Source organism: Ursus arctos, unplaced genomic scaffold, assembly GCF_023065955.2.
Source record: "Ursus arctos isolate Adak ecotype North America unplaced genomic scaffold, UrsArc2.0 scaffold_2, whole genome shotgun sequence".
Lineage (NCBI taxonomy): Eukaryota > Metazoa > Chordata > Mammalia > Carnivora > Ursidae > Ursus > Ursus arctos.
This window is the reverse complement of record NW_026622874.1, coordinates 97,616,252-97,634,627: the sequence shown is the minus strand read 5'-3', so window position 1 is coordinate 97,634,627 and position 18,376 is coordinate 97,616,252. Positions and strand designations below refer to the sequence as shown.

General features: G+C 47.3%; 1 protein-coding gene, 1 long non-coding RNA gene and 1 other non-coding gene across 3 annotated transcripts in view; 1 reads left to right on the top strand and 2 right to left on the bottom strand.

Moving 5' to 3' along the window:
• Nucleotides 1–5,005: 5,005 nt before the first annotated feature.
• Nucleotides 5,006–11,961, bottom strand: LOC113267904 (uncharacterized). The gene is made up of 3 exons (XR_007191266.2): nucleotides 11,873–11,961; nucleotides 8,514–8,742; nucleotides 5,006–7,982 (listed from the first exon to the last, which is right to left on the bottom strand). It is a non-coding gene; the product is annotated as an uncharacterized LOC113267904 (long non-coding RNA).
• On the bottom strand, nucleotides 10,773–10,845 carry TRNAK-CUU (transfer RNA lysine (anticodon CUU)). The gene has a single exon. It is a non-coding gene; the product is annotated as a tRNA-Lys (tRNA).
• Nucleotides 11,962–12,137: 176 nt separating the features above from the next.
• LOC113267890 (zinc finger protein 3) overlaps nucleotides 12,138–18,376 on the top strand; it is a 58,659-nt gene continuing 52,420 nt past the window's right edge. The window contains exon 1 of the mRNA XM_057315219.1: nucleotides 12,138–12,465. The gene's annotated coding sequence lies outside the window, so the exon portion shown is untranslated. The remainder of the gene's footprint in view (nucleotides 12,466–18,376) is intronic.

Here is an 18,376-nt window from a genome sequence, read left to right as displayed (position 1 = left end):
GTTTGAGCCCCACATTGGGTGTAGAGATTACTTTTTTTAAAAAAAGGAGTTGAAAAAATAATTTATAAAGCGTTGTCATAGCCACCATTCCCCATGATCCTCAAGACAGCACAGTGGGTAGCTGTGGCCAAAATCATCCCTATTTTACAGATAAGGAGTGGACATTTCGAGAGGTCAGGTTGCTTGCACAAAACCCCACACCCAGCAAGAGGCAGACGCCAAGTGACTACAGTTTGCATGCTCTTTTTTCATGGAGTCCCCCTGCCTCCCCATTTGGCTGTAGATCGAGATGTGCAGAGATCTTGTTCCCACACGTGGCTGCCTTTCACCACGTGGCTCCCGGGAGAGAGCATTGCATCTCGGGGACATGGCAGGAACCATCGCGATGAGCCTCCGGGGCACAATGCAAGGACCGTGGGTCTGTCCCGGGGTACCCCGATGGGGCATTCCCTGGGCGCCAGATGAATGGAGAGCCTGGGGACCAACCACATGAAACCGAGTGATACACACTGTACCGCTCCCCCAGCAAAATCATGGTGGCGAGGAAGCAAGTGACAGAATTCTCTGGAACTTGCCTCCACGTTCCTTCCCCTGTCTCCTCTTGGGCTGTGGCTCCCTGCATTCAAACCGTGTGTGTCTCCCTGAAGCCACTACCTGAGCTCCACCTACCATCCTCGCTACTACTTCCTAGCACTTTATCCTCCCTTCGATAACCCCAGACACCAAACCACCCAAGTGCGCGGCATGCCAGCCTCCTCCCTTTCTCTCTTCATCTCTGTGCCTTGAGTCCAGCTCAAATTGCTGTGACCTGTGTGACTGACTCATACTCCTCAGCTCTGCCTCTGCCACCCTTAGCCCAGCTCCTGCACCTGACCCGGCCACCAGCCTCGCCTCCTGGTCTCTTCTTTCCCGCCACTGTCACATCCTGACCCTCCTCTCTGCTTGCCAAACTACCCATCAGCGGCCACCTTTCTAGAACAACTAATGTGTTTTCCTGAGTTTTGCAGCTTGCAAAGCACGCTTGCATACGTACACACAGACATACATTCACACGGAGTCCCAATCCAAAGTTAGCTCCTTCTCCACCATCTCCCTTCATCTCCTGCCTAAACTACTGAACCTGGTCGGTGTTCAATGCGCATAAGTCGGCCGGCCATCATTCCTTCAACCTACCTGTCTTTCATTACTTTCCCAATAAAATGCTATTTACAAGCTCTCAAGTATTCTTCCTAATGCAAAGTCCTCACTTCCCTTCCTCCAAAAATTCTAATTAGCCCTCTCCTGTGTCCTTCCTTATTCTTTCTTGACATTCAGTGCCTGTCGATTGGTAAAATCAGACTGTGACTCCCGGAACCGGAAGCTTTAAGGATCACATGGCCACGAACGGCAGTTCAGTCCATGGCCAGCCACCCCGTGCTGCCCGGACGTGTCTGTACATCCACAGTGTGCTTCTTTACACTGCAAGCTCCGTGGAACGGTGAGGCTCCTCTTCCTTTACAGACTGCTCCGGAGTTTAGGGGAGCTCTGGGGTTAGTTCAGCTGCTCTCCGGGTTCTGGCCCAACTCTGAGATGCATCCCTATGCCATGGTTCTCTCTCCTCTGCCACTTGCCCTAAACCAAAGACAATCTGGGGGAGGCCCTGTTTGTTTTTGTTCTTGTTTTTTTTTTTAAGATTTATTTATTTGAGAGAGAGCAAAGAGAGAGATACATGAGTGGGGGGGGGCAGAGGGAGCAGGAGAAGGAGGCTCCCCACTGAGCAGGGAGCCGGGTGCAGGGCTCCATCCCAGGACCCTGGGACCATGACCTGAGCTGAAGGCAGACGCTTAACCGACTGAGCCACCCGGGCGCCCCCGGGGGCAGTGTCATAAATGACTCTCAGTTTGCCAGTGATTGACATTCCAATGATCAGAGAAGCCTTAGTATTATGTCCTCAGGTTGAGTCCCAGAATTTCAAAGAGGGTCATGCAAAATTTGCATACAACTTGGGCAAATGAAGGCCTAGAGCCGGGAACACAGCCCAGTGGTATCACTGTCTTCTTTGCTTTGGTGCTTAAAGGGTGAGGAAGGCCACCCTGCCCCGGTTGGCTGCCTTCCAGAGCCACTGGAGTTGTAGCGAGCCCTCCTGTATCCCTGCCACCTCTGTGTGCCATAGACAGAAGCTACCCTGTCACTGACATACAGGCAGAAAGAGCTGCTGGATGGGCCTTCACGGGGAGCCTAAGCCCAAGGGTCATTCAACAGTCCAGCGCCCTAAACTCAGCTCGTGTCTCGTGTGAGTGAGTCCAAAAATATAACCATGTAACAGTGGCGTTACTAGCCACATAGTTCACAGCTTGCCGGGCACTCTGCTAGTGGCTTCACACGAATCAGTTCAACTAGAGCCTCATCGCAGCCTGATGGGGTAGCTGCTGTTATAATCCCTGTTCTACAGAGAAACTGAGGCTCTATGAGGTTACCTAACTACGAGAACATAGGCTAAGAGAACGTAGTACAGATAAGATTAGAACCAAGGACATCTGAACCCTACAGTGACCTTCTAGAGTGACCTTCTGCTGGGACCCACTGGTCAGCTGGGTCCCCTTACATCCTTCCCTGATATGAATGGGCCTGTCAACAAGGGGGCAGCTCACCTGCAGGACAATCGCCGGTCCCAGCTGAGCAGAACTGGGCTGGACTTGACTTCTCCCTCTGGGTCACCTGGTTGCAGTCCAACCACAGTTTTAAGCATAAGGATAAGAATCTCTATGTTTAAATTTTAAAACTAACTCCAAAAGATACCTGCTCCCCTATGTTCATTGTAGCATTTTTACCCTAACCAAGACATGGAAATAACCTAATTTATTTATGTATATATAATGTACATTTATGTATATATATTTATGTATGTATAATATATATGTGTACATATATTATTTATGTATATTTAAATATATATAATGTATATATGTATATATATTTATAAGACAGATAGATGAATAGATATACTCACACAATGGAATATGATTCAGCCATAAAAAATGAAATCTTGCCGTTTGGGACGACATGGATGAAACTCGAGGGCATTATGCTAAGTGAAATAAGTCAGACACAGAAAGACAAATGGCATATGTATGATCTCACTTATGTGTGGAATCTGGGGGGAGGGGAAGTTCATAAATACAGAGAACAGATTGGTGGTTCCCAGAGGGGAGTGAGGTAGGGGGTTGAGCAAAATGGGTAAAAGGGGTAAAAGGTACAAACTTCGAATTATAAAATAAATAAGTCCCTGGGGGGGGGGGACGGGGCGTGCCTGGGTGCTGCAGTCGGTTGAGCGACTGACTCTTGATGTTGGCTCAGGTCATGATCTCAGGATCGTGGGATTGAGCCCTGGGTCAGGCTCCATGTTCAGTGTGGAGTGTACTTGGGATTCTCTCTCTCTGCCCCTCTCCCCAATTGCACACACACACACACACACACACTCTTTCTCTAAAACAAATTAATTAATTTAAAAATAAATAAGTTATGGGGACATGATGTATGGCGTGGCAACAATAGCTAATAGCCCTGTCTTGCATAATTGAAAGTTGCTGAGAGAGTAGATCGTCAAAGTTCTCATCACAAGAAAACAATTTTGTGACTCTGGTGACAGGTGTTAGCTAGACCTATTGGTGTGACCATTTTGCCACATATACCTATATCGAATCGTTATGTTGCACACCTGAAACTAATAGAATGTTATATGTCAATTATATCTCAATTTTTAAAAATCACTTAAGGACAGGGTTGCCTGGCCAGCTCGATCGGGAGAGCACGCGACTCTTGGTCTCTGGGTTGTAAGTTTAAGTCCCACCTTGGGTGCAGAGATGACTTACAAATAAAATCTGAAAAAATAAAAAAAAAATTGGGGTGAGCCCTAATCAAATAGGTCTGGGGTCCTTAAAAGAAGAGGAGTTTAGGACACACACACAGAGGGAAGGCCACATGAAGGCACACGGACGGGAAAGGGAAGAGAGCCATCTACAAGCCAAGCGAAGAGGCCTCAGAATGAACCAGCCCTGCTGACACCTTGATTTTGGATTTCTAGCCTCCAGACCTAAGACGATACAGGTCTGTTGCTAAAGCTGCTCAGCCGTGGTACCTTGTTAGCGGCCCCAGCCGGCTGACAGGGTCTCCCCCCCAGGCTCCCACTGCCATCTAAGCCGACCGTGCTCTTCTTGCAGAACCCTCGAGGAAGAGCTGCCGTTGCTCCTTTCCTGTGTTGCTAATCTCCTTCTCCCTGCACTCGGGCTGGTTCAGGAGCCCAGAAGGCAAAGCCCTGGGCCTGGGTGGCGTGATCGTTGCAGAGGAAGGCACGCCTCTCACTTCGTGTTTGGACTCTGTGCCGCTGTCCATGGAGCCCAAGATTTGTTCAACTGCTATTGAACCACACTCCTGGCTCACTCGAGTTTACAGCCCATGAGGAGCCCCGGGCCTTGCTCACCACTATTGCTGTCAAAAAGCCGCATCTTCCACATCCAGCCCTTTCCTATTTATTTTTTCCAGATTGAGGTTCTATCTTGGATGGTGGCCACAGGGATGTGTTGTAGGCTTTTCCATCTGCATGCAGAACCTTTGGCCCTATTACATTTTAACACACCCACTCCTTGCTTGGGGCATGGGTGTAGGGACCAGAGTTGCTTTTCCTCCCTCGATGTACAAGGTAACACTGTTAGCTTGGGGTCATGCACTGATCTAACATTCTGTCGCCAGCATTCCCAGATATAACATTGATAAAACAGGAAACAGTTCGTATAAAGCACATATGAAAGGACCCTGTTGAACAGGAAGTGGGAGAGAACACAGTAGTAGCTAGCTCTGGAGAGTGCATTCAAAGTTGCTGTGAATTTGTTAATAAAACTTGGGACTGGTAGTTCAACCAACTAAAAAGTCGAACCAGCTTGGCCCTTACCTGCCTCCCATCCAATTAGCAAGCACTCACTGAGGGCTTGTGCCCCCGGAATAAGAGCCATAAACACACTATCTTCTCTATAAAGCAGTATCTCCAGGTATTTGTTTTGTTTTGTTTTTTGTGTATTTTTTTTTAAGATTTTATTTATTTATTTGACAGAGACAGAGACAGCCAGCGAGAGAGGGAACACAAGCAGGGGGAGTGGGAGAGGAAGAAGCAGGCTCATAGCAGAGGAGCCTGATATGGGGCCCGATCCCATAACGCGTGGATCACGCCCTGAGCCGAAGGCAGACGCCCAACCGCGGTGCCACCCAGGCGCCCCTGTTTTTTGTGTTTTTTAGTTCAATTAATTAACATATGATGTATTATTGGTTTCAGAGGTAGAGGTCAGTGATTCCTCAGTCTTACATAACACCCAGTGCTCATGACCTCACATGCCGTCCTTAGCATCCATCACCCAGTTACCCCATCCCTCCACCCCTCTCCCCTCCAGCAACCCTCAGTTTGCTTCCGATGATTAAGAGTCTCTTATGGTTTGTCTCGTGGTACTTGTCCTTTGTATTCTGCTTGAACGCCTTCATTCTAGTGTTCCAAGATAATGATCAAGCCCGTTTTACTCCAACCATGCCATCTATAATTTTTCAGACTCACGAGTCTTAAATATATATCCTTCTAGACTTCCACTTCTGGCCATATGGCAGACAAGATGAGCAGAGAATCCCTCCCCATATAGCACACTGAAAAATGATGGGTTCCATGCAAAAAGCATCTTCTACTTACTCATGAATGAGCTGGTGGGAAAGTAAGGGAATTCTCTGGAGGCCAGAAATGACAAGAAAGCAGTAATCCAGGGGGATAAGCACATCCCCAGAGGGACTTTTCCCTGGAGTGTCTGCTCATCTCTGGCACCGAGAATATGGGTTTTAACAGGCCACACGTGAGGGGGCTAGGAGACAAAGCCAGGGACTGAGCCCTCTGCCTAAAGCTAGGAACCTCAAAGGACAACACCCTGAAAGGTGAGTAAGAGTAAAACCCACACTGAAGAAGACCATGGGAATATGTGGCTATTTGGGTCTTGGAAAATTCCTAAGCCCAAGGCCACCCTGACAGAGTTTTGGTGCCTGAAATCACCCTGAGTGACCAAAATATCTCTAGCTACGTTTTTTTAAGCGTTTATTTTTAGGGGCTCCTGGGTGGCTCAGTCAGTTAAGCGTCTGACTTCAGCTCCAGTCATGATCTCGGGGTCCTGGGATCCAGCCCCATGTGAGGCTTCATGCTCATCGGGAAATCAGCTTGTCCCTCTCTCTCTCCTTCTGCCCCTCCCTCTGCTCGTGCTCTCTCTCTCTTAAATAAATACAATCTTTTTTTAAAAGAGTTTATTTTTAAGTAATCTACACACCCAGCATGGGGCTTGAACTCACAGCCCTGAGCTCAAGAGTCACACTCTTCACCAATGAGCCAGCCAGTTAATTTATAAACTATAAATTTAGTTTATAGTGACCCCAATGTATTAATGTTTCTGGGTACAAGACTGAATCAAACAGAGTCTCACTATAAGCCCAGCCCCCACCTGGCTCCCACAGGGAGAACGCTGGGGAGCTCACAACAGGAAATCACTAGACACTTGAGAAAACGCCCCCAAGAGCCCTAGTGCCTGGTGTCGGCAGCACGTCTAGGCATGCGTCCCTTCGGTATTAACCCCACCAGTTTTCACAGCACAGGAGTCAGCCTTGGGAGCCCACAGTTTCTGGAGTGCCCTTCAGAAAGTTTTATTTGTTCAGGGCAAACTGCCAGGCCTAAAGTACGGTGTTTCTTTGTAATAGTAAATCATTACATTCAATGATACTTTGAGTTCTTTCAAAACTCTTGTGTGGATGTCACCTGATCTCATTAGCTTGTTCTCCAGTAGGTGTAGAACCTTGGGGTCACCAGCACGACTTCACGTAGACCCTCTGACTATTTGTGGGGCCAGCGATCTCATTTCTTGGAATCTATCCTTAGGAAGTCCTCAGCGCTGTCTTTAATGATCATGCACAGAGATGGTTTGCTTTTCCTGTGGTGCTGCCACCAAAGTGTCTTCTTTGATTATTGTCTCTTTTCCCCCGTCTTGATGTCAGTGCCGTTATTTCCTCTTCTCGTCAAGATTATGATAAAGATAACAATAACTGAGATAAGTAACGTGCATCAAGGGCTCACCGTGCGCCAAGTGCTTTGCTCTGCACTTTATACACATTTAGTCATTTAGTTCCCACAGAGACGTTGTGAGGTTAGCATCGCCATTATCAGCTACCAGTTATTATCGGTAATTATCAAATGTTATAATTACCAGTTATTAACTATCATCGTTTTATGGATGAAAAAACTGCAAGTTGAGAGAGAGAGGTTATTAAAAAGCCCCAGACATGGGGCACCTGGGTGGCTCAATCAGTTGAGCCTCCCACTCTTGGTTTGATCTCAGGGCCGTGGGATCGAGCCCCGTGTCGGGCTCCCTGCTCAGCAGGGAGTCTGCTTGAGATTCTGTCTCTCTCCCTCTCCCTCTGCTCCTCCCTCTGCTCAAGCTTTCTCTCACTCTCTAAAAATAAATAAATCTTTTTTTTTTGTTTAAAGCCCCAAACACATAACCTGTTAATGGTGGAGTTGAGACTTGAACTCAGCTCTTTTTGACTCTAATTTTTACGCCTGGAATAAGTACACTGTGCCTCGTACCTGGAGAAGCTGGAGGCGGCCTCACCAGTTTCTGAAGTCATCCCATGGATCGGCAGTATCTCAGGGAAGAGTGTCCTAGATGTCTCCGTTTCTTGTCCAGTGGGGCAGAACCTGCTCATTGCTACACAGACCTCTGCCCTGTCTGCCCCAAGGAGCTCAGCTGTCCTATTTTTTCCCTGCTGGCTGCTTTTGCTCAGATTCTCGCCATCCAGCCAGCTCACAGATTCTGTATCCCAGGTCGTGAATCTTCGTAAGTCTTAGCCAATCGTGGTAATCCCATCACCTATGCTCTGATGGTTCTTGGCACGGATATGTCATGTTTTTCAAGCTGAAGAGTCATGAAAGCCTGCTGGGAATGGGGATGGGGGTAGAATTATGAGATTTTCCTTGCTCTTAAAAGGACACACAAGACCGAAGACAGCCCAGTCTCCTTTACAACCTTTACATCTCAATTCTGTGCAGTTTCTGGAAAATGTCTTCCATATCTTTGGGAAAGAGGAAAGCTTTTGTCTTATTCACCAACCTGTCTCCGCCCCTCCCTTCTTCACACACACACCTGACATGAGAGATGCTTCTGGAAAGTTTCTGTCAGTGAAACCTGCATTCCCACAGTGCAAACCAATATTTGAGTAGCATTTATCAGAAGCACCTGTGGGCATTTGGGGGTGGGGCGGGGGTGGGGGTAGGGCGGATTGAACATACATAAAAAGTAGTCAATGCTCAATGGAATAAAAATCCCAAGAGATTGTTAGGATCCTGAAAGAAAGGGGATGTGAGGAAGGTTCTGGACAAAGAGGACTTCAGGAGGGGATAAGCATCGGAGAGCTGGCCCGGGATAAATCTCTGCTGGCTGAGATGGCTGAAAATGTTAAATATTCACCTTGAGTTGATTCCAGGCTGCACGGTTATAGTCTCCCTCATTTATTCAGAAACTGAGGGATTAAATCTATTGTGCACAACAGTTTTCTGTGTCATGGACTTTTCCTGGGTCTGGAAGCTGAAGAAGAAGGGGCTGTTCCAAGCCAGGGAGCCCGGACACGACAGCAGCAGGCAGTGGTACTTCGGGGGCAGAAGGAAAAGTGGCAACACCGCTGACCTTGGAGCAGCCCCTAGAAATAGAGGAATTCTGAAATAATTAATGGTACAGCTGCTCGATGGAATACTACATAGCTATTAAAATGACAATTATCCATTCTGTGAAGCAAAATGTGAAATGTTAATGATACGATATTAAGAGCTTTTAAATAGCACACAAGAGGGGTGCCTAGCTGGCTCAGTCGGTAGAGGGTGCGACTCTTGATCTTGCGGTTGTGAGTTCAAGCCACACGTTGGGCATAGAGATTACTTAATAAAAAATATTTTATTTTAGTTTTTTTTTTATCACAGAAAAGCCAATTCATTATTACTAAAGTTAGCATTTGTGGAGGACTATAAGTCACATATTAGCGGTCTCATCAATAATGTGACCATTATCTGTAATAGAAATTTTCAAAAATAAAATTATATACATATATAATGTAATACAAATATTTTTCCATCCTTTAATTTCCAAAGCATGCTCAGTCACCCCTGACTGACTGATCGTACATAAATATCCTTTTATGATAGGCCAGGACATCCATGTTATCCCAGTTACAGAAAAACCAATGCAAAATTGTGTTACGTGACTTCCTTGCCTGGTATTATAAGACTAAGTGTGTGCGCATATATATTTTTAAATCTCTTTATTCCCATTCCATCCTTTTGGCTAAATTTTATTCATATGATATCCGCCCTTCTTATAGTCCCTACCCTTGTGAAAGGCATCATTATCCAGTCCCCCCAGTCAAATCTTCTCCATCCCCCCACCTCTAGTCATCAGATGCTAACAAGACATCTTCTTAAATCTTTCTGGAATGATCTCTTCTCCACTAGAATTCCCTTTTGCAAGTCCATTTCTTCCTAAGTCTGACATGAAAGATTTACCCATTTATTTGACAGAGTGAGAGAGCGAACAAGCAGGGGGAGCTGCAGGCAGAGGGAGAGAAGCAGACTCCCCGCTGAGCAGGGAGCCCAATGCGGGACTCGATCCCAGGATCCTGGGATCATAAGCCGAGCCAAAGGCAGACGCTTAACCGACTGAGCCACCAGGCGCCCCTGACATGAAAGACCGTAATTGCTGTCCCAGTTTTCTTTACTCAGTAGTTACAGCTCCAGGTCTGTGTGCTTTTGCTGTTCTTGTATCCTGCTCATAGTCTTACTGACAGTAGCACAAATGCGGTTTTTAGTCTCTTTCTGCTCTGCAGCAGTTGGTTTAAAGCGTGCAGGGGAAGTTTGAGACCGAGACTTTATCGCTGACGATTCCTTTAAGAATGTAACTGGATTTTTCTTGCCTGTTGCACCAGGATGATTGGTCTTGATTCCCTATTCCAGCCATCACCTCCAGCTTATCGACCTCCGCCTCCATGTTGGAGAGTTGACCAAGAAAAAAGATTTAAAAAAAGACCAGTACACATGATGTCACCTCAATCAGATTGGGCTTTTCCAGGTGGCAAGAAGCAAAGTTAGGCTCTTTTGTTGGCAAGGGATTTATTGTATGTGAGGACGCGCGGGGAGATGGGGCCGCAGGTTGCACTGACATAACAGAACGTAATTTGCCGCCTGAAGGTGACTAGGGCTGTCACCTCATTCTGCTGTGGGCCCTCAGTACTAGATGGCTGCCACCTGCAAGATCTGCATGTGGTGACCAGCCCCTCACTTTGTTTCCATGGTTCAGTTTCTTTTTTTTTTTTTTTTAAGATTTTTTATTTATTTATTTGACAGAGAGAGACAGCCAGCGAGAGAGGGAACACAAGCAGGGGGAGTGGGAGAGGAAGAAGCAGGCTCACAGCAGAGGAGCCTGATGTGGGGCTCGATCCCAGAACGCCGGGATCATGCCCTGAGCCGAAGGCAGACGCTTAATGACTGAGCCACCCAGGCGCCCCCATGGTTCAGTTTCTCTCTCTCCTCAAACCTCTGTGTACTCGTGATTTTTCATGCTTCTATCACCTAGTGGTTTACAATTACTGATTTCTGCTTCCGCTGCTTTTTTTTTTTTAAGGTGAACACTTTGCTACACTCATTTTTTTAAAGTTTATTTATTTTTCTTTAGTAATCTCTACACCCAGCGTGAGGCTTGAACTCACGACCCCGAGATCAAGAGTCGCGTGCTCTACCCACTGAGCCAGCCAGGCTCCCCTTGCCCTGCTTTCTGATTGTTTAAATGTGTATTTCCCATTGAAATTCCCCAGGAAAGGGAATCTAATGGTCTAGTTCCCTGCTGTTCCATTAGAGCTCTCAGGCCAGGCCATTTCCATACTTCCACCGGTCAGGATTTATGTAAGCTGTGTTTCTGTCAGGTGCCCAAACCCAATCAGTTCAACTCTGGTCTGAAAAGTGGTCACGCAACATGAATGTAGCAGCTACTTTAGGCACACCAGCCACCTATCCAATACAACTGTGGTTTTGAACTATGTTTAAAATAATAAATAAAAAAGATATGGGGCGCCTGGGTGGCTCAGTTGGTTAAGCGTCTGCCTTTGGCTCAGGTCATGATCCCGGGGTCCTGGGATTGAGCCCCATGTCATGTTGGGCTCCCTGCTCCACGGGGAGCCTGCTTCTCCCTCTCCCTCTGCCTGCAGCTCCCCCTGCTTGTGCTCTCTCTGTGTCAAAATAAATAAAATCTTAAAAAATAATAAATAAAAAAAATACGACATATATACGAAAGCACAGAGGGAAGGGATAAGTGAGAGCCATCACAGACCGGTTAGGGGGAGGGACTAGAAGTGATTATTTTTCTCCACTTTGCAATTTTCATTTAATGATACTGTAATTGCTTTTTAGTTTTCAAGGTTTTTTGTTTTGGTTTGGTTTTCGGTTTTTGGTTTTTTAAGTAATCTCTCCCAAGCAATAGGAGTCATGCACCCACTACTAAGTTCAGTCTCTCTCCTGAACTTGACTTGGAACATAGAGCAAATTTACAACCAGAAAGCCCGGTCACCCTTGCACAAGAAAGTGGAGCAAGGTCGACTTTCTCAGGTAGAAGTGAGAGCCAGAGTTGTAGGTCGTGAAAGCACCCTGAGGGCAAAAGTTTTCAGGGTAAACTCCTTTCAAACTGCTATAATTGCATATGCCACCTGGGCAAAACAGACTCTTACAGCAACGTTGGTTGTGTAAATACGTCCTTTGTCCACAGGCCAAATGTTTGAAAACGCCACGCACCTCAACTCGCCGACATCTCCAGAGCCAGAGAGAAGCTACCACGGCAGTTTTGCGAAACCGGCCGCCCCTGGTTTCATTTTGATCTTCCTCTGCTGACACACCCTTGTTTCAGGTGCTCTGCCACAGACATGCAATTACGAAGAATTATTATTGCTTGATAATAACTATAATTACTGGATGGAAAGGACGGGAGAAATCGAATTATCATATGGACTGGTGTGTGAGCCGGGCAGCCTGTGGTTCGTCTGAACCCCGCCTCCTGTCCGTCGCCGGCGTTAACTGCCCGCGCGCACAAGCCGGGCGGGGGAACCTCGCGGCTGGAGGTTTGAGCCGAGCACCTAGGGCGGGAGCCGGCTCCGGCGACTCGGGAACCGAGATGCAAGATCCTCCTGCGCTCCTAGAGAGAACCCGGAAGCGCAGCGCAGTCCCGGAAGGCGAGGTGCTGACACACTTCCGGCCTTTGTGACTCATTGTGTCTGTGTCGAGGCGTCGGGAGGGCCTAGGTCCGTGTGCAGCGCCCTTCGGCCGGCCTGAGCCCCAGAGTCAGCTCCCCTTTCTCGCCCAGCGCCCCCAGGCCGCTCCCGGGGCTCACGGTGAGACTTGGGGCCGGCCTCTGGGGAGGGCGGGCGGCGCCGCAGGGTGTGTGTGTGTGAGGGTGGGCTCTGCAGCTGCGGCCCCGGGGTCCCCTCCAGGCGGCCCGGGCGGAGTGTGGACAGAGCCCAAGCCCCTGTCCGTCCCCAGGCCCGGCGGTTGGAAGCGCCGTCCCCCGGAGACGTCCCGCCCCGCCCCCGGGTCTAGGCGGGGAGGGGGCGAGGGTCTAGTGGCCGGGGGTGCACGGAGGTCTAGGGAGAAGCCATCTGCGGGTCCCTTCCGGGCCCCTCGCCCGCAGTGTCGTCATCGTCATTTGACGTTTCTGAGAACCGGGTTCTGAGCGAGCCGACCCCTGTCTTATTTTACTGCCCTCCCTTCGTCGCCATTTGCTTTGATTCCAATGAGAGGTGGTTTTTTTTTTTTTTTCGGGGTCCTTTAGGACCTCGAGGTGAAATATGCGGAAGGCCGAGCAATGGACACGTTTCGAGGTGCCGCTGACGTGTTTCCAAATCACCTGCTTCTCACGCCACCCCCACCCCCAAGCGGCGATTAAAGAGTATTCGAAGCTTAGAGTAGATAAAGACGTAATTCAGATCTAGTAGAGATTTTATACATCCCACTCTCTCTTTCCGCCTTGCGGAATATTTTGAAGATCTTTAAAAATTATCTGTCCAGAAGATTAGCTGGATTTTTCCCCCCAGTTCTGGGTAGTTACTCTGCTTGTCTTGGAGTGGGCGAAGAGTGAAGGGAGTTTGTGGAAATTGCGCCAGGCCATGAGGAGACTGATTGCCTGAGTGACCTTGGGTAATACAGGACTCTTCTCCAGCTCTCAGTTTTGTCATCTTTAAATAAAATGAACTCGATTTTCTCAAAAGGCCCTTCCAACTTTGAAATTATTTGGTCAGTGTAATCTAAAAATTCTGCTACAGTTTAGCCTGACACGGCGCCCCTCCCCTCCCTTTCCTGCAGTGCCGCCAGTGCACAATAAGATACTTTCATTATAGAGAGTGGCTGTTACATGGCCTGGGACCAAAGAAAGCATTTATTGTACGGGCCAGTGCTAGGCGGATTGGAGGTGGTCAGTAAATACTTGTTGAATGGAATTGTGGAGAATTCATTGTAACCAGATCAACGAAGTACTGTTAGTATACATGCTGGCCAAATGTGGAGAAATAGCTTACATTACATAGGGAACCATAATGATAATTTGACTCAGAATGTATCTCCCAAGTTTGTGTTGTCTCTCAATTACCGTTCAAGATGCCTGTTCGTTATTTCAGGCAGTTTTCACCAGTGTTAAAGTATAAACAGGGAAGCTAGCTACTTAATATACAGTCTTTTATTGATTCTCTGCGTGATCTAAACATGTAATTTTTTTTCTAACTTTATATTGCATCTAAATACAGGTGAATTGTTATGATAAATTTTGCCTTTTCATTCTGAGGTAGTCTTGGTATTCTTTGGGTAGGTAGCTGTCTTTTAAAGGGTGCTTTTTCATATTTAAAAAAAATTGGGGGGGGTGCCTGGGTGGCTCAGTCATTGGGCGTCTGCCTTTGGCTCAGGGCGTGATCCCGGAGTTCTGGGATTGAGCCCCGAGTCAGGCTCCTCTGTGGGAAGCCTGCTTCTTCCTCCCCCACTCCCCCAGCTTGTGTTCCTTCTCTCGCTGGCTGTCTCTCTGTCAAATAAATAAATAAAATCTTTTAAAAAATAAAAAAATTAGGGGCGCCTGGGTGGCACAGCGGTTAAGCGCCTGCCTTCGGCTCAGGGCGTGATCCCGGCGTTTTGGGATCGAGCCCCACATCAGGCTCCTCCGCTATGAGCCTGCTTCTTCCTCTCCCATTCCCCCTGCTTGTGTTCCCTCTCTTGCTGGCTGTCTCTATCTCTGTCAAATAAATAAATAAAATCTTAAAAAAAAAAATAAAGTAAAAAATAAATTAAAAAAATAAAATAAAAATTGGGGGCGCCTGGGTGGCTGAGTCGGTTAAGTGTCTGCCTTCGGCTCAGGTCATGATCCCGGGGTCCTGGGATTGAGCCCCGTGTCAGTGGGGGGCCTGCTTCTCCCTCTCTCTCTGTTGCTCCCCCTCCTTGTGCTCTCTCGCATTCTCTCTCAAATAAATAAAATCTTAATTTTTTTTTAAAGCTTTTGATTTTTCAATTATTGGGAGGGAGTTGCAGTTTGTTTAAACTTTCAAGACTATGCCCTGGAAAATATACCGGCATGTTTAGAAAATAGCCTTTGAAATAAACTGAGCTTGTAACTCCAAGCCCTTTTTGTAAGAAAACCGTTGATATTTATCCTCGGTGAGAACCAGTTGCTGGGGGTAATCTTATCTAAATCAGATAGAGTGTCAATGTTTTTCAGCTGAGAGGGACCCCAGAGGTAGTTTTCTGCTCCCCTCCCCCGTGTGCCAGATAAGGATACTAAGTGCCGGAGAGGTTAAATAACTCATTTGGGGATGTGTCACTTCTTTGTGGAAGACTAGAATGTAGGTTTTTCCAACCTGTGCTGCTTTCAGTATTACAGGAATTCTCCTGGTGCTTAGTCTTTTAAGTGGGCTGAAAATTGTAAAGCACAGTTACATCTCTTACTGTGTATTGAAAAAAATTAAAACGCCTCTCTAGTGCCTTCAAAATGCCAGACACTGTTTTAAGTGCCTTATGTCTGTTAACGCATGTAATCCTCACAACAACTCTGTGAGGAAGTTAACATTTTTTATCCCTGTCGCACAAATGCAGAGAGAGATTAACCTGCCTAAACTTATCGGCCGGTACGTGGTGGTACAGCTTACTGAAACTCTTCCCGGTAACCCCTGGGGGTAATTTGAGGGCAGCATTGAGTGCTGCATGAGTGGGCACAAAAATAATAACACCATAAATTCAATCAATTATTTCTTAAAAACTAATGTTTGCAGGGAATTGTACTAAATGGTCTAAGAGGTACAGAGAAGCCTACCTTAGGGCGCCTGGCTGGCTCAGTTGGTGGACTGGTGACTCTTGTTCTCAGGTTGGTAGGTTCGAGCCTCACATTGTGTGTAGAGTTGAGCTTACTTAAGAAAAAGGAAACAAAGAAGCATGCCCTTAGGAGTACTCCAGTTGAGGAAGAAGGCATGAAAAATTAAATTACAGAGAAAGATCAGAACTTCCATGACAGATGCTTGGCAGAGAGCATTTGGGCCAGAAGTGTAGAGAGAGGAGAAAAGATTGCTTGCTGAGATCATCTGAGAAACCTAAAATAAAACCCAGCCCTTCCACTGCACTGCTGTTGAGACTTCTCTCTTTCCTAGAGTAGGAACAGAGATGTTGAGGGATGGGGGAGAGAACCTGTCATAACTGGTGGAAGAGGGAATGTGCCCGTGCCCTCATCTCTGTCCCTTTGGGTCTCACTTCCTCTTCAGTCTCTTCCTGTTGAGTCCCACTGACTCAAGAAGTAACCCACTCTTTTTTTTTTTTTTCCCCAAGCAAGCTCTGCGCCCATGATGAGGCTCGAACTCACAACCCCGATATCAAGAGTTGCATACTCCACCGACTGAGCCGGCCAACTGCCCCAAAAAGCATTCTACTCTTTATTTTTTTAAAGATTTTATTTGTTTGTCTGAGAGAGAGCACAAGCAGGGGGAGTGTCAGGCAGAGGGAGAAACAGGTTCCCTGCTGAGCAGGGAGCCCGATGTGGGAGATGTGGGACTCGATCCCAGGACCCTGGAATCGTGACCTGAGATGAAGGCAGATGCTTAACCACTGAACTACCCAGGCGTCCCAATATTCCACTCTTTAAAACCCTGGCCTAGGTGGGACACAAATCAAGATTCCTTTCCTTCATCCTCCTTGGGATAGCCAAGACAGGATAACATTTTCATAGAAATAGAGATTTCTGATGCTAGGCTAGTTTCCGCACCTGTCTTGCTCAGTTACCCTGTTGGATGGTCCCCCCCCCCCCCGCCCGGTTAGATTTGAGATGATTCCTACTCGCATCTCCTGCTGTGTCTCCTTAGCCACACCGCTCTCCGGTGCAAACAGCAGATGAGGCCCATTCCTGGGTGATTGTCCTTCACAGTCACCTTCATAGCCCCCCCCCCCCCTAAAAAGAATCTGTGTCTGCGCAGAAGCTCTTCCTTACCCACGTGTTGGGACAGAATGAGCTCTGTGTGATGGTTAACTGAGGGGTCCCACAGACCGAATTTCAAATCCTGGCTCTACCATTTAATTGCTGTATGACCTTGGGTGTGTTATTTAACGTCCACAAACCTTAGTTTGGTTAGTGTAAAGTGAGATGATAATTGTAGTTATTACCTGCTAAGATTGTTAGGTGAAAGACTTAATATCTGGCACGTGGAAAGCACTCAGTGAACATCCGCTTTTACTGTTACGCCTCTGAGTGAATGTTCTTAACAGCGATGAGGGGCGAGCGGCATTTTAGCTGCGCTCTGAAGTGATTAAGGAGGATTTGAAAAGCCAGAGAGCACTGGGAGAGGAAATCCCAGGCTTTGATGTGATGTGAAAAAAGGATGGCGATCAGAATCCAAGGCCTGTTTAGGAGACACTCATTTCGTGGATGGAAAAGGCTCACGCAAGAGAGGGGAGGAAATCGATGATGGACAGTGACGCGTGAGGGGAAGCTGGGACCAGGTGCTGGAGGGTGGTGCCTGGAAGGCCACAGAGTGTTTGTGGAGCCCGAATCCACGTGAGGAGAGGAGTCCAGGAAGGTGAGATGGTGGGTGTTAGTGACTGAGGTACTAGTAGAATATCTGATCGCTGATTGCCACTCAAGGGAAGTAAGTGGCAGGGGAGCGGTGAGATTTTGCGTACTTCTTATTTCTTCTGCCCCGTGTAACGGAATTAAACTGCCAGGTCCTCTGGCTGGTAAAGTACAAAGAAGACTTGCCGTCTTTGAGGGGCTTAGAATTTAGTTGGGAGGGGATAGGAACTGCAGCCCAAATGATGATAACGGAAGGAGAATATATGTGGCATACATAGGATCAAAGAAAGATTGAGGGTGTTCAAAAGAGGAAGGTGTCTTGTTTAATTTGGAATGTCAGGAGAGGTTTTACATCTTGAAGAGTAAGTAAAAATTTGACCACCAAAGTTGTTACGGTGGGAAATTGTGCACAGCAGAGGCGTGAAGATGGAACATCACACACTGTGCGTGGGGAACGTGGATGGCCAGACAGGCTGAAATATGGGGGGGTCACTACTACGAAAAGTAGTGGGAGGTAAGACTGGAGAAGTAGACTAGGGGGTGTTCTTTGAACACGATATTGGTAGATACCAAGGATTCACTGACGCTAGTTGAGGGGAAGGAGGGAATGACCAGAAGCATTTGTGGGGAATCCTGCACCGACCTGTTTGTCGTTCTTGTGGGACTGGGGGAGATTGCAGCTGGGGGACCCCGTCACCAGTCAGGCAGGGGATCTGGAGCCTGAATTAGGGTGGTGGGAAGTAATTGTTGGAGGCGTAGCAGGAAAAGGCAGTCTTTCTTTTGACTTTTCAGAATGAAATTAGAGAAACTAAGGCACATAGGAATCCTTTAGCCTCCAGTTGGGAAGAAGCTAGCCAAAGAGTGATCGCTCGGACTCTTCTGGTGGAGGACGCATTGCTGTGGGAGTCTTGGCTATTCCGATTCCCCAGCTCCAGGCTGGCTCTTGCTAGAAGCTGCCTTGTTGACACATCGTTACTTCTCTGGCTCCTCTAGCGCTGGTGTTGAAACCTCCTTAGAACGTTTCGCACATTCTGCTTTGTACTATAATTATTTGTGTAAAAATAGGAATAAGGCTTCTCATCTTTGTATTCCCCTCAGTCTAGGAGGACACTTTGCATATTGTAGATGTGGAGAGATGTTTAGGAAATCGAATGATTGTAACTGAAGGACTTCAGGAAAGCTGCTCTGAAGTTGAAAACAGATACATGTACTGCATCGAG